Raw genomic sequence first — 15,548 nt, 5'->3', positions numbered from 1 at the left:
ATAAATTTTTAAATTGTAGACATTTTTGAACATCCAGACAATATGCTTCCTCTATTTATAGGAAACCTTTCTAAGGAAAAAAAAAAAACAGAAGGATGAAAAATACATGTCTAAGAGGATATTTATCACAACAGTCTAATGGGGAAAAATGGAAAATTACTGTATGGCTAAATTACATTAAAATTAAAGTACATATTTTATAAATACAGTATGATTAATTATAGAAGGGTATTGTATTCAAACAATAATGTTTTAAAGATGAATATCTATCCATATGAGGATAATATTCTACTCCAACCTTTATTCACTTACAAATAATATATTTTGGGTGTCTTAAAGAGAATACCTTATAAGTTTATGGTGTACACTATTTTTTTAAATCCAAGTATGATTAACTTATAAAGTGCTATATTAGTTTCAGGTGTTCAATCTACTACTTTTTGAGGCTCTGCTGTTCAATTTATTCTACTCTTCCATATGTAGAAAGTTTCCTTTTATTTAATAGACTTTATTTTTTAGAACAATTTTTGGATTGCAGCAAAATTGAGAGGAAGGTACAGAGATTTCCCATCTGCCTGCTGCACCCACGCCTTTCCATTATTAATATTCTGTATCAGAGTGGTATGTTTGTCCCTGAACAGGTTTTTGTGTGGAAATAAGTTTTCAAGTCTTATGGGAAAGTAGCAAGAGGCACAAGTGTAGTGATATCTCATTATTGTTATAATTTGTTTTTCCCTAATGACATGTGACGTGGAGCATCTTTTCATATGCTTATTTGCCATCTGCATGTCTCCTTTGGTGAGGTTTCTGTTAATGTCTTTGGCCTATTTTTAAATCAAGTTGTTTGATTTCTTATTGTTGAGTTTAAGAGTTCTTTTTGTGTTTTGAATAGAAGTCCTTTATCAGATATTTCTTCCACAAATTTTCTTGCAGTCTGTGGCTGTTTTTATATTAATGTATAAGCAATTACTAGCCCATGTGGAAAATAAGGTGGAATATGTCATGATTAGTGCATTAAAGGCAGCAAACACAACATGATAGTTATAATTTGCTCTAAGAGAAATAAAAAATGTTTACATTTAATTTTAAATAATGGGCTTAGCTTCCTTTTGATTGGTGAAAGGTATTCTTTTTTTTTTTTTAAGATTTTATTTATTTATTCGACAGAGATAGAGACAGCCAGCGAGAGAGGGAACACAAGCAGGGGGAGTGGGAGAGGAAGAAGCAGGCTCATAGCGGAAGAGCCTGATGTGGGGCTCGATCCCAGAACGCCGGGATCACACCCTGAGCCGAAGGCAGACGCTTAACCGCTGTGCCACCCAGGCGCCCCTGTGAAAGGTATTCTATACATGGATGGGGTTTGAGATAAGGTAGAGATAAATATTCTGAGTTACAGGTTATATATGTATGTATGTATATATACATTTTTGTCTCTATATCATCTTAGTGCTAATAAAATGGTATGACTATAGCATTCTGATTTATATTCTAAATATATTTATAAATTGATATAAAAATATACAGTAGACAGAGACCTGCAAAGAAAGGTCAAATCTTACAGAAACATGCATTACATTTAAGAATCCATTTTGTTTTATTTTGAAACTTTGGTTAGCATATTGAAGAACACATCAGTATCAGTTATCTATCTTGTAACTGTCATAGTGGTTAGGAAATTTTGCTAACTTTCTTGTTTAAGATAATTGTCTTAAGCTCTCGTGAAGAACAGGATGTCATTTCTAGTGATATTTTGGTGACAGCAGTATTCTATAGGCAGAAACTAAAATTTTGATAAAAGCTATTGAAGAGTTTAAGAACTATTGTTTTAACCTATCTGATTTTAATAAGAATGCATTTGGACTCACAGCACAAAATGATAGACAATGCATATTAATCTTTTTTTGGAAATAGTACAGTGAATAGAACAGATGCATACTCCATTAAAGTAAATTTTACTTCCCATCCAGATGTGACCTCATTCCCTTCCCCCCTGACTCACCCTTCTTAATCATCCTGAACAGTTCCTTAATCAAAAGTTCTGTTTATTCTATCTCCTCCATATCGCATGTATCAAATTTTTCTCCCCAATATCACTGTGTTGCTAGTGGTGCTCATCTTTCCTCCAAAAAAAAGGGGGGGGGGGAGAAATAACAAAATAACTTTCTCTAGTCTAGCCTACATCAGAATCCCTATGAGGTGACTTTTCTTTTCTCAGGATAATACAACATAAACTCCCCCTGAAGTAAAAAAATAATTTTAAGTAGAAATCATTAGGATTTCATGGACAACTATGATTTATGTGTTCCAAAAATGGTATTTTAAATTTAAACTTAACATGGAAACATCTTGGAATAAGTTATACTACTCTAATTAGGTAAATTTCCAAATAAGGTACCTGTATTTTTATAGAAGAATATTTTGGAGAATTGTTTAATATTAAGTATAACTGGTGATTTACTCAATTATTTTAAAAATAAACTGCATACGTTGCTAAGAGGGCATTATCTCCAACAAATATCCATACCTGAGAGCTTTCTTTAAGGTTAACAAAATTTGTTTATGTGCAAATACAATACCAAATAAATTTATGCAATCATTTAAGTACACAAAACCCCTAATCATTCTCCCATGCATTTTGGATTTGATAAAATATAAATTCAATGATTACATATGTAATAGAAATCAATGGGGATGGGGAAAAATAATACTTGAAAAGTATTCCTTCACAATTTGGTAAAATAAGGATATTATTCAAATGGAGAAGCCGGTGAAATAATTCGAATCCCTTAAAAGTAACCAAAGCTCCAGAAGACTGTTAAGCTGGGGAGAGACAATTTGTGCTATTTTTTAATCAAACAATTTACATTATTAAAAAATGTTAACATTATTTAAATTCACTCTTCTTGAATGTATGAAATATAAAAGACACAATTGTTCATTTATGTCTTAAGAATTTTCAATGTAGTAAATTAATTTAAAGCAGCTTTTTATGAATAGAGATACTAGATTGAACATTAATGGTTTTAGGTAAATTGGAAAGATGTATTTAAAATGTATACTATTGTTTTTCCCATTTTTCCTTTTATTTTTAAACCAAGAGTTGCATTGCAGCAATTTCCCCCATATAATGTTCCAAATCTCAGGTTGTGGAGTTCACTTTTCTCATTTAAAGGTGTGAATATTACTGCTATAAATGGCTTAGCCATCTGTAGATCATAACACAGCTGTCTGAATTCTACCCATGGTGGTAAGTAGCTGTCTTTCTGAATCAGTTCTTATTACTGACTGTGGTGACCTCAACTTTGTATTGATTTGGCCACCATTAAATGAAGAAGACTTCTATTATCTGCTGTCTCACCCATTACTATGAGTTTTCAAAATATTTTCTATAATATCGGTAGCAAATAATTTCATCCTCTGAAGAATCATTTAACTTGACAGAAAGAATTTCAGAATGCAAGAGGTCAAGAGATGGATTCTTAGTTCGCAAATACATTTTTAAAAGACAAAGCATCTGTCTAGGTTGACGTCCTCTTCTAGCAGAATAATTAGTGTATTAACTATATTAAAATGTGTTTTGTGAAAGATATTTAAGAAAGAAGATAAGTATAATTATTGAAATATTTTCCATTGATATTATTTTAACTACATTTCCATGTATTAGAAAATATCACTGTTATTACTTTAATTTATATATTATAAAAACCACTTTTTAAATGTACGGTTATTTTGGATTCCAGTAACCACAAGTACAGGTAAAAAACAAAACAATTCCAACAACCCAGAGAATTCTCTCATTCTGTCCCCACATCTTTCCCTTCTGTTGTCACCTTTTGAGTGTGGAGTCTTTGACTTCGCACAATGCTATCAAGAATTGTTTATGTCATGGCTACATAATAGTCCATTGAGTGACGTAACACAGTTTGTTGATTCATTTATCCATTAATGCTTATTTAGATTATTTCCAGGTTTTGGCAATTATCAGTAATGCCTCTCTAAAACATTTATGTTTGGGTTTTCACACGAACATAAGTTTTCATTTCTTTGGAATAAATACCTAGAAGAAACGCAAATCCCAAGTGATTCGTTAGTATTTTTAAGTTTAAAAACAAAAACTCCCACACCACATTTCAGAGAAAGTGTCATTTTCTTCCCCTTATTGTTTTCTTTCCTTTCTCTCTTTTCTGACTCTAATCATGGTACCTGGCAGATTTCAGGTGCTAAATAAATGATTGTTGAATGTAAATAAAATAAACATTTACAAAATTTTAGTTTTTCTATCATGCTGTATTTTGTTTAATAACAAAACAGCAACGAAAAGACTTGCTTTTAAGAAATTCTGCTTAGGGGCGCCTGGGTAGCACAGTCTTTAAGCGTCTGCCTTTGGCTCAGGGCGTGATCCCGGTGTTCCAGGATTGAGTCCCACATCGGGCTCCCCCATTCCAGGATCGAGTCCCCCCCGTTCCAGGATCGAGTCCCACATCGGGTTCCTCCGCTGGGAGCCTGCTTCTTCCTCTCCCACTCCCCTTCTGTGTTCCCTCTCTCGCTGGCTGTCTCTCTGTCACATAAATAAATAAAATCTTAAAAAAAAAAAAAGAAATTCTGCTTAAATAGGATCTAAGGGATTTAAAAGAGTCACCACTGTGACTAGACCATGAAAAGGAGGCTGCTAAAACCTGTTAAATACTGAGAACTTCAACACAGCATTACGTTCTCAGTTTGAGTGGCTTATCTTGGACTTTTATTACACTCTCTAACATTCTGCCAATTTGTCCTTTTGAACAAAGGTCTCTAGCCCTAAAAACTAATATTTTTTCTCCTCCAATTATAACTAATTATATAGATGACTTTATCCCCCATTTGTTTACCCAGAAAATAGGTGATTTCAACTAAATCATTTTTATGGCTCTTTAGTATTGTAAGTATGCATATGGTTTTATGTTTTTTATTTACTTGACAAATTCTAGTCAATGAATAAAATATTATGATCGTAAAATATGAAGATATTAGTGGAATGACTGCTGAACAATGAGGTATGGTTGTGAGGAAAGTAAAATAATGGCTTTAGTGGAAAGAAAATAATCTTTGGACTTAAATATGAAATTGAATGACCTCTTGGCTTCTTATTAGTTATAAGAGCTTAGTTAAGTTTATTAAGATTTTGAAGATTTAGACATTCTACACATAAAATGGACACAATGTGACATAAATTGTGTTGACTACCACTAAAATTAAAGTGTTAGTTTTCTTACATTATATTTGCCTGCTAATTAGTGTAATGTATTTTTCTGTGCACGATAATAGATTCCCAATAACTATTTTAATGTGGCATAAGTCCATGCCTTCCAGATATATTGCTACCAATGATAATTTGTAAGGGTGCTCAGTTTCTCTTAAAATTTATCTATACAGGTCTTGGCCCCTGAGGTGCCAGGTGACTTACTTTCACCCTCACCACCAGGAATACTGGGCTGTTTAAGGTAATCCTTTCTAGCTGTGTAGGTACAGCCATGCACAGACCTTTTACTAAATAGCTTCAAGTTCTCCAGAGAAACACTCTAGAAGCATATCTTTGCTACACCCTATTTTGTCACATGTTGCTTTTCCACAGTTTCTTTCTGCTTACTCTGAGGCAAAACAGTGCTGATATTCCCTGTGATCAGGTGTAAGCCTCAAACACTCAGGTTTTTTTCTTTTCTTGTCTGTCATCTGCTATAAAATATGTCCCCATAGGCGATTTCGCAACTCAGGTATGCAGAGGACTTGAAAACATCCCCAGAGGCCTTTCAGTTTCCCAAACAAAGCTCATAAGCCGTGAGGAAAAGCAGAGTCCAGCCAGACCAGATCTGGGCATCCCATAGGTCTTTCATGCAAATATTCAGACTAATCTCTAATAATTGCGTGTATATTTAAGGTTATTGCACAGATTACATTTAATATACCTGTGCTCACCATCTGCTATACCTCTTGGGGAATTGACACTGAACAGCTGGGAATTCTTTTTTTTATAAGCAATAATGTTTTATAGCTCATAAAGTATGAATGAAATAAACCCTTTTAATTTTAACTACATATGAGAAATTTATATAATACTAGTTCTGGGAAAGTTATGTGTCCCTTGTTTAGGGGTGACAAATTATGGAGGCAAGGAGTACACACAGGTGTGCACACCCCCAAATCTACCACCTTTTAGTAAATTATTTTATTTTTGCTGACTTTGTTAAAGAACAAAAATTATTTATATAAATGTAGCATCAATTCAGGCGGAAGAAAGACAAGAATTCCATCTTCCCACGCAGATGTCAAAAACATTTAAACAGCTGTCAGACCAGTTCAAACTGTCATCAGAAGTGACCTTAAACCAAGTTTAGTTTTTAAATGTTATAAAAAAAAAAGTGAAAAAACAACACAGTGCCGTTATGCAGCTGTCTGAAATATTAAATGAAAGAATGAACATCTGTTCAGTTGCTCTTCAAACTTAAATGGTTTGGAGAGAAATTCTGTTGTCTCAGATCTTTAAGAACATCTGAGGCCCATACAGCTTCAACACCTGTGAAAGATCCTCTCTGAAATCATACATTCCCACTTCAAAGTCTTTGACTACTATTCTTTGCCAAACATGTGCCAACAAACAACAGAAAAAATTATTAATAATATTTATGATATCTAAGACCTTCTTGCAGTGTATATTTTAGAGGGAGAGTAAAATCCTTTGGACTTTTTATCCACAAAAAATGTACATTTTCTTTATAATGTAAAATACTACTAAAAGAGCAATTTGGTAGCAAACAACTAAGATATCAGTTTCAGTTCCTGAACACTAGATATTTAAAATTATTTGTTTTAAAAAAATAAAAATAAAAAAATCTAAATAAAATAAAATTATTTGATTTCAGAATTAGCTATACATATGGTGTAATAGTTTTAAAATGCAATCCTCTTCAATATGATTATTTCATTCAGCATTTATAAGAAAATTATTCCTTTCAGAATTGAAAACAATCCTGGGCAAAGAAGTATTATGTTTATGTTGAAGTATTATCTGATTAAAGTTATCTTGTTAATATAAATAAAATGTTTCCAGACCTACATTTGCCTAGAAATGTGAACTTGTATTTCTTGTCAGTATCTTTTTCAAACATATGCGTTTACTTGAGTGAGCATATATACACATATACCTGTGTGTGGATTATAGATTTTTCTATATTCTAGCTGGCGATACAATACTACAAATTTAAAATGCAAAATCTACAATAATCCCTGGTCAAAGAGATTCCACTAGATCTAATTGTTATTTTACGGAGAAATTTCTATTTCCAGGTGCTTCTTCTAACCTAAAAGTACCCTCAGTTTTCCCATTGATCTTTTTCATCTTTGATGAGAAATCATTCAAGGGAGTATTTAAAGCCAGAATTGCTTTAGGCTAAATTGGAAGTTAGGCACTTGTACACCAATAACGTGACAATACTGAAAAGAAAATGTAAGTATTTCTCTTGAAGTATATAAATAAGATATTAAATGTCTACCCATTGAAAAATACTAGTGAAAACAGGGAAGGGAAATTGTACCTTTACTCTAATGTCTGAACACATGAGGAATATTTCTTTACACTAATGTGAGACTGCAAAATTAGATTTCTCCATGTTCCTGGAGATACAAGTCCATGGCTCTTAACTCTGGCTTTATGTTAAAAATTATAACAGGAAACATTTCTAAAATCCAAGTACCCAGGCTATGCCTTCGACCAATTAAATTAGAATCTCTACATTGGCATGTAGCTTCAGGGGTTCTTAAAGCTTCAAATGTAGTTATAATATACAGCAAGTTTGGAAACAATATGTGAAAAATGTAAACAAACAATCATGTATCAAGTGTAACCAATTAATCATGTGTTTTGTATAAATTTATGTTTATTTTAGAACCTGCAAAAACTATGTTTTTAATTCATGAATATCTACTTAGTTTTATTTTCTCGAGATCTATTTATTCTTGGCTGAGAGTTTATTTTATAATTATACTTGTATAATATTTAATAAAGTTCAGAATAACATTTCCATCTAACTAGTAGTAAAATTTCCTCATAAAAGTATTTATCACAAACCATTACTAGTGAGTTCTAAATTTAAATCTAAGAATTAGAGAACTGAAAAAACTGTGAAAACCTGTTGAGCCACCCTCAATATCAAGAGCTTTTAAATTTATATTTGTATTAAATTCATGTTTGATGGTATATGCACGGGTATGTTTATATTGGCAACAAGTAACTCTTTTATTTTTATTTTATTTGTTTATTTATTTTTATTTTTTGGAGATAGAGCACGTACACGTGCACAGTGGGGAGGGGGAGGGGCAGAGGGAGAGAGAGAAAATCTTTTTTTTTTTTTTAAGATTTTATTTATTTATTTGACAGAGATAGAGACAGCCAGTGAGAGAGGGAACACAAGCAGGGGGAGTGGGAGAGGAAGAAGCAGGCTCATAGCGGAGGAGCCTGATGTGGGGCTCGATCCCAGAACGCCGGGATCACGCCCTGAGCCAAAGGCAGACGCTTAACCGCTGTGCCACTCAGGCGCCCGAGAGAGAAAATCTTAAACAGGCTCCATGCCCTGCGCAGAGCCTCAGTGGGGCTCTATCTCACAACCCTGAGATCATGACCTGAGCCTGAAATCAAGAGTGGTAGCTTAACTGACTGAGCTACCCAGGGGCCCCAACAAGTAACTCTTTTAAATACATTGTTCTATAATGTATTATGTCATATAATCATTGAATAGTGTTATTAAATAACTTCTACATTATAAATTCATTTTAGTAAAAAAATACATAGAAGATTAAATATGTACATGAGAAATATACAGAAATATTTTGAGCATATAATTACATAAAATCTTAATAGTATGCATGAGAGGTTGGATTTTTGGATAGTAGTTTTTCTAATTCATTTTATAATTTTCTAACATAAATATGCATTTGTTTTGCTTTAAGGATACTTTAAAAGAGTTTTTACATTTCACAAACTTTCAAATATTGAGTACTTTAAATCCTCAAAATTAACTGCCAATTATAGCCTTTTAAATCTTCACTGATTCAGTTAATTTTGCCTATTTTAACGTAATTTTTGTCAATAAGTGCAGACCGTCCACAAGCAGATTGGCTTAAAAAGAGTAATAACAGATGATTATTGTTTCATTTCAGCCCTTTCAGATTGCTCCATTTGACTAAACCTCTGGAGGTCAGAAGTTTGTTGTTCTTTATTGTATTCTTTACATTTTGTTGCATGTACACAGGTAGATTGTCAAAGATTTTGAGAAATTTAAATTGTTTAAAAGAATATAAATTTCCTTGAATATAGTGCTGCAGTATTTTTGCCATAGTACTTTCTCTTAGGTTGTTGGGAAAGATTATGGTTTTAGATTTATGACCTTGTTATCTGAACCGCTGCATCTCATACCAAATTATTGTAACATTCTGCTGTTTTTTTCTTCTTAAAAGATGTATCTCGATGAAATTCCCTGATTATTTTCCTAGTCATATTTTAAACCATTTTAAAAAGTCAGTATACAAACCTTCATTTTATTCTTAGATTAAGGAGAAAGCTTCTTCATGAACTTACAGAAATTTAGAAGATTTTGGTAATACTAAAGTATATTTCAAATACTAAAGTATACAGTAGTTGCCTGGGTGGTTCAGATGGTTAAGTATCTGCCTTCGGCTCAGGTCATGATCTCCAGGTCCTGGGATGGAGCACATGTTGGGCTCCCAGCTCAGCGGGAGTCTGCTTCTCCCACTCCCTCTGCCTCTCCCCTGTTTGTTCTCTCTCTGTGTGTGTCTCTCTCAAATGAATAAATACAATCTTAAAAAAAAATAAAGCAGTAATTTTTAATATATTTCTTAATTGAGCAATTTATTAAGAAGCATACTTTCTAAATAATTAAAAACATTTTATTAATGTTAAATGTGATGCTTATATATATATAAATAGGCTTTCAGTAACACTATCCCACCATCGCAGAGACAACCCACCAACAAATCAAGCAAAACTGAAACAAAACATACTTACCTAAAGGTGACATGTTTCTATTAAAAAAAACCCTGCTTGCTTTTAAATTATAAACTACAATAGAGTAGATATGGCCTCTTGAATAATACATTTGCAATGAAAATGCTTAATGATTCTATATAGAACAGCTAAATATTTAGGAATGCTAGGTAATATTTTCATAGGTGATATTGTCAAGTTCTATTATGTTTTCATATGAGTCATGAATTATTGAATAATAATTATTCTCCTTCTTACATGGTTTTATTAACCCTTACAAATTAAGCAAATTTTCTAAATTAAAGAGTCTATAACATCTGATAACATTTTAAAAGTGGTTTGCATTTTTGTCTTTCATAATCAAAGTTTGCATACTTAAAGCAGAAACAAATTGTGCAATCTTTTGTAAAGAGATACAAAGCTCGGATTTCTATCAGAAAACATAGTGAGCTCTGTTTTGACTTTGAACTCCCCCCAAATTCAAGGTATTTGGATTAATATTTTTACATGTTTCTCAGAGAAGGAAAACAATCCCATTAACTAGTATTCTCAAGAGTTGCTTAATTTTACATAACGCTCACAAATATGTTTTCATGATTGCTTAATTGTATTGCTTTGCATTTATTGTTGCAGTATTTAAATTCACTCTGTCATACAAGGAAACAAAAAACATTGAAAATTAATTTTGTATACCTACAAACCAGATTCCAATTTCTAAAATCCTGTTGAAGATTTGTTCCATAATTTTTTAACAATTTTTTTTTTACAACTCAGACCCTCCCTTAAATTTGGTTCAGTTACAGTGTAAAGGCTAAAGCTTAATAGTATCAAAGAATAAGATGCTGAGTCTTCAACCTCAATCATAGTTTTAGTCTGCTTAATTTAGTCATAATGGTGTTAATAAAAAAAGGAAAATCAGCTAGATACTGGGTGAAATACCTAAGGATTTCACAGTTCTTTTTTTTTTTTTTTTTAATCTGAGAACTTAAAAGATACTATCTTGTGTTTGTAGTAATAGAGGTATACTTTTCTCTTTGGCAATAAAATTTGAGATAGCATAATGGCTTGTTTTCTTTATTCTCTTATTGGAATATAGATTATGGACTATATACTTAACAATTGCTTGTATGAAAATCAAAATATTGGGGCGCCTGGGTGGCTCAGTTGGTTAAGCATCTGCCTTCGGCTCAGGTCATGATCCCAGGGTCCTGGGATTGAGCCCTGCATCAGGCTCCCTGCTCAGGTGGGAGCCTGCCTCTCCCTCTCCCTTTGTTGCTACCCCTGCTTGTGATCTCTCTCTTTGTCAGATAAATAAATAAAATCTTTAAAAAAAAGAAAAGAAAATTTCAAAATACCCAAATACTAAGGCAACACATATACATACATACACTAACATGTATATATGTATGTATGTAAGCAAATGTGTCTATTTACATATAAGTTTAGCCAAACATCATAAATAAAGAAATATGAATCTATCATCTATCCCTCTTTACGGTTATAAATTTACGTGTATGTACGTGTGCATATACACACACACCCTCACATGCATAAGTATATGTGCTTGACTGCGTTTTTTTTATTTTTGTCCTGTACAGTTTGTTGCCTTCCAGACAAACATTTTTGAATAAAGTTTTATGATTACATCATATATTTAAAACCAAATACATGGGAAAGAGAAACTAGCTAGAAACAACACAAGTATATAATAAAGTGGATTCTAAAGTGAAAACTCTCCCTTAATTTCTGTTATGACACGTATTTTTGAACTTAATATTCTATTAAATTACTTTTTCCCTTTTTTTAAGATTTTATTTATTCATTTAAAAAAACAGAGAGAGAGCAAGTGAGTTGGGGGAAGGTGGTGCAGAGGGAGAGGGAGAAGCAGACTCCTGACCGAGCAGGGAGCCCTGTGTGGGGCTTGATCCCAGGACCCTGAGATCATGACCTGAGCCAAAGGCAAGCACTTAACTGACTAAGCCACCCAGGAGCCCTTAAACTAGTTTTTCTGTCATATTTTTTCTAGTTAAGTTACTATTTGCCAAAATATTTAGGTAGTAAAAAATTCAACAGCTCATTAGCAGATGATCTAAGGTCTGCACATAGAGCACAGTATGGATTCATTCTTGGCACCTGTGATTACATGCCATTTGGAACACATTTCCACAAGGACACCTTGGAAGAAATTGTTTTATGTAAATTGAATATATGTACTATTTAAGAAAAATTGTGAATTGGGATCACAGAATGGCAGTATAAAATATTTGATAATTACTTACAATGTGTTGCAAATACTGTTTTATTGAAACCAGTAGCATTTGGCTCTACGCATTGTTGTCAGTTATTCCTGGCACTTCATATTTGTTGGCAGAGGTTAAGGTTTGAATGGAAAAACAATTTAGAGAACTGTTGCATCAAATTGGAGAGAATTATCTAAACACAATCTAGTTAGAGCAAAAAGTTACAACAATTAAAAAAAAATATGTGGCAGCATAGCTCTCGTGTAAGAAGAAAATTGTTTTTCTTCAATGAACTTTTACGGTAAGGCAAACCTTGCCTCAGTGACAATGGTGTTTTATACATGGAAGCAGCATTTCATCCCTGTAATTAAAGAGAATGAAAATGGAGAGCTAGGAGAATAAGATGTGCAGATATAAAAATATACTAAACATACAGATATTAGGCACAATTTGAGATGTTAAATTGATGATAAATTATTAAAGGAAATGTACCTAATCCAGGAAATTTGAAACTCTTAATGACTGTACCATTTTTTATTATAATATATTACTGTTTCTCAAGATTTAATCTTAAGACTTTAACTTTATATAATATTAAAAAGTGAACTAAAATGATGGCTATGTAAAAAAAATACAATGCCTGAATTTGTGATTTTTATTGAAAATACCAAAATTTCCTTCAGTTTAATTCCTATGAAATCTGGCAATTTGAAAATAATTACATATGCGATTGAGAGCTGTTGTTGCTACTTAAAAACTGCAAAATTATAGGATTTCCACAGGTGATTTCCAAATTATCCAATTATCTTCTGAACACTGACTGTTAGGCAATGTTCCAAGCTGTACTGGAGGCAACACACTTTCATCACATTCAGGGCTCCTAACTGGTGTTTTTTATAGATACAGAATTAAACAGTGATACTATGGAAGAAGAGCTAATATCTTCTGTGCAGGCAAAGAAAAAAAAAAGACAAATCTCATAAAACATTTTTTAAGACTCTACTAATAATATAGATTTGTTTCAAGAATTAGATCTTTTTGGCTATTTTTTTTTCTTCAGTATAAATAATTGAGTGATCATTTCCCTTTCTCTGCTTCTTTTGAGGATTGAACCACTGTCGTTATTGTTGTTTTTAATATCCCCTATCCTACTTTGAGAGTACACATATAACTTGAGTCATATACAAGGGACTTAAGTGTATTTTGACAAAACAAATAAAACTAGGAAGATATTGGGTTGAGAGAATGCGACTTCTAGAAAGGGAATTTTCACATTGTTTATTTAAGGTGAAAGTCATCAAATATGTATTGGAAAGGAAAACCATTATGTAAGCTGTTTTGTATGGAAATTCTTTTGCATCTGGGTAATAGGTTCACTGAAAGAGTTTGAGGGCTGGGAAAACAATGAAATGACACAACAGTAGCTTGGGCATTAATGTTATATTTTACTAGAAATTAAAAGAATCAAGAAGGAATAGGGTTGAATAATACCGGGAAGTCAGATTACAGATAGGCAGGAGAATAAAAACAATTGAATTATTTCAAAAATTTCAATCTTGGATGATTAGGACAATATTAATGCCATTCAAAAATAAACGTATGACTAGAAAAAGCATTTCTGAAAAGGGGATGAGTTCAATTTTGGATGTGAATTTGAGACCTTCAAGTAAAGACTTCGATCAGACTGTAAAATGATCATTTTGAGAGTAAGTCATAGTTGTAGTTATAAATATGGGATTCATGCACGCATTGATAGATTTAAAGCCCAGAAGTTGGGTAACATAGTCAAGGGGAAATATACAAACTAGCAAAAAAAAAACATTAGGAGAATAAAGCCTTAGGTAAAATCAACTTTAAAATATAGGAAAAAATATAGATAGAGGTGCTTTGAATTCATAAATCCATGTATTTTCCTGAGAATTTTACACATTCATGAATCTTCATTCATGTTTCTTTTTAATTGCATCTTTCAAAGTTGATATATTTTGGTAAAAATCAGTTTACAAGAACAGCACCATCTTTTTATTAAGTTTAATATTAAGGCATTATAGAAACCTACTAAATTGGACTTAGCACAATTTTTCCCAAACAACAAGAAAATATTTTTATTATAAGTTGTTATGCTATGACATAAATGTTATAAGATACAGTTATGAGTTATTCAAAAATAATTAGTAGCTATGGAGTAATAATATATAACAAATGCTCGTATTTCTCAAGTTAATTGTTACATGTAAAAAATAAAAGCATCTTTAAGAATTTATTCAAAAGTTTAATTCAAAATTAAACACAAAATGAGAAATCATCATATAATTTTTCTCACTAGAATCATAATCATATTACCATAAAATTGAATTTTCCCCAAGAAAATATAATTTCTATTGAGAAAATGTGCAATAGTAATTTGGCTACTAATATAAAATTCTCCTTACCATTAGGGACTATAACGTTAAGAAATTACTGAGTTTCTATTTTAGTAATAAAAAATCAACTAGGAATAAATTTAACCAAAAAGTCAAAAGATTTGTACTTTGAAAATTCTAAGACATTGATAAAAGAAATTGAAGATTATGGAAATAAATGGAGTGATATACCATGCTCATGGATTAGAAGAATTAATATTGTTAAAATGTCCATACTACCCAAAACAATTACAGATTGAATGCAATCCCTATCAAAGTACCAACAGCATTTTTTTATTGAACTAGAAAAAAGAATCCTAAAATTTGTATGGAATCACAAAAGACCCCAAGTAGCTTAATCAATCTTGAGAAAGAAAAGCAAAGCTGGAGGTATCCCTTGTTTGATTTCAAACTATCTTGCAAAGCTATATTAACAAAACAGTATAGTACTGGCACTATACTGACACAGACACATAAATTAATGGAATAAAGCAGTTCAGAGATAAACCCACACATATATGGTGAATTAATCTATGACAAAAGAGGCAAGAATATACAATGTGGAAAAGACAGTCTTCAATAAATTGTGTTGAAAAAACTGTTGACAGCAAAAGAATGAAAGTGAACCACTATCTTACACCATACACAAAAATGAATTCAAAATAGATTAAAGGCTTGAATGTAAGACCCGCAACCAGATAACCCCTAAAAGAAAGCATAGGCAGTAATCCCTTTTACATCAGTCTTAGCAATATTTTTTTGGACCTGTCTCCTCGGGCAAGGGGAACAACAGTTAAAATAAATAGGATTATATCAAACTAAAAAGTTTTTACACAGTGAAGAAAACCATCAACAGAACTAAAAGGCAACCTA

This window comes from Ursus americanus, chromosome 13 (genome assembly GCF_024610735.1).
Source record: "Ursus americanus isolate L20-20 chromosome 13, mUrsAme1.1.p, whole genome shotgun sequence".
Lineage (NCBI taxonomy): Eukaryota > Metazoa > Chordata > Mammalia > Carnivora > Ursidae > Ursus > Ursus americanus.
The sequence above is the reverse complement of the archived record's forward strand: the minus strand, read 5'-3'. Positions refer to the sequence as shown.